Source organism: Octopus bimaculoides, chromosome 6, assembly GCF_001194135.2.
Source record: "Octopus bimaculoides isolate UCB-OBI-ISO-001 chromosome 6, ASM119413v2, whole genome shotgun sequence".
Lineage (NCBI taxonomy): Eukaryota > Metazoa > Mollusca > Cephalopoda > Octopoda > Octopodidae > Octopus > Octopus bimaculoides.
In genome coordinates this window covers 60,604,940-60,606,639 of record NC_068986.1, presented here as the reverse complement: position 1 = coordinate 60,606,639, position 1,700 = coordinate 60,604,940, and the positions used below count along the sequence as shown (strand labels likewise).

General features: G+C 30.4%; 1 protein-coding gene across 5 annotated transcripts in view; it reads left to right on the top strand.

The window, feature by feature from the left end:
• LOC106881399 (isoamyl acetate-hydrolyzing esterase 1 homolog) overlaps nt 1-1,700 on the top strand; it is a 202,339-nt gene that overhangs the window by 96,761 nt on the left and 103,878 nt on the right. The window lies entirely within an intron of this gene.

Genomic DNA, 1,700 nt, shown 5'->3' with positions numbered 1-1,700 from the left:
TTAGAGAAAAGAACCAAAGTTCATGAACTCATCCATGAAAATCCACAGTTACATATAGAAAAAATTAATAAGTAAATGCACTATAAATAAGTATAATAAGATACAAAGTAAAAATCATAAAATAATAAAATAAAACAACTACACATGTTTCATAACCAAATTTTCAAATAGAAAATAAAATATCATGAAATCGATTAAATGGATCGAAAATCAATTCTATTCAAAAATATAGCTAATCGTCAGGTCAGAATGCAACAGTAATAATAATAAAATGAATGTATATATCAACCAACAATAAATAACAAATGAATGTATATAAAAATACTTATTATATCAAGATAGAAAAATATTAAACAATATTAAAAAGAATTGTAATACTAATCTTATCGAAAATTATAAACATGACATTATTAACTTAACGTTTATTAGAATATAAACTAACAGAAATATTAAATGCAAATCTTATCTTAATGAATCTTTCATTTGAAATACAATTTCAACGAAGTTTTAGGTTAAACTAAAATTATAAATGTAATATAAATAACTTTAATTTTAATATAAACTAACAAAAATTAATTTATGTAAAAATAATTATATCACCATTAAATAAAAGAAAAACATTTAACAAAATTATTGAAAAGAAATACAAAACTTATCCAATCGAATATTTAGTTTATATAAAATTTTAAATGTTGTACTATTAACTTAACCTTAATTAGAATATTAACTAATAATCAAAGACATTATATAAAAAACATTCCGAACAAGGGATCAAAAAGTCATGTTGACTCTATGGAAGACATTTGTTCTGATCCGCCTAGACTATTGCTCTCAGTTGTGGTCACCACACAGTGTCAAGCGGACAGCAGAACTCGAGGCAATTCAGCGTCACTATACAAAAACGATCGCCATAGTCCAACAGATGAACTACAGGGAGCGACTGAAGGCACTAGGTCTCCACTCCCTGGCGTGCAGGCGGGAGAGATATGTAATAATATACATATGGAAAATACTGGAAGGACTGGTGCCAAACTTTAGCATCAAGTACTACAAGAATGCTCGCACAGGTCGCCACTGTACGGTACCAAAGGTGCTGTCCACTGCATCTCACATAAGAACGAGGTACTGCAACAGCCTCGGTTTCAGAGGACCTCAGCTCTTTAATGCCCTGCCAAAACATTTGAGAGACCTGCAAGACATGGATATAGAGGTCTTCAAGACAAAACTCGACGCTTTCCTCTCCACGATACCAGACGAACCAATGGCTCGAAATGAGACACAGTTTAGGGCAGCGATGTCAAATTCTCTTATACACCAGTTGTGCCACCAAAACTCTTGATTGGACTATCTCAGGTGGAGGAGAAGAGCCTTGCAAGGAACGTGAAGAGAGCACAGCATAAAGACGGAAAATCACGGTGGTTCTCCAGCATGACCACATCCACTTGGCTGAAACCCATAAATAAATGAATAAATAAATAAATAAACTACTTATTTATCCCATAAATCAAAAAGAAATATCAAACAAAATTATTGAAAATAAATGAAACACTAATCTAATCTTAATACTATTAACTTAGTGTTAAATAAGATATCGGCTAACATTAAATATCGATCGAATTAATATAAATATACATATTTTCCCAATCAATGATAGAAAATCATTTAACAATATTATTGAAAATAAAAGCAATACTTATTTC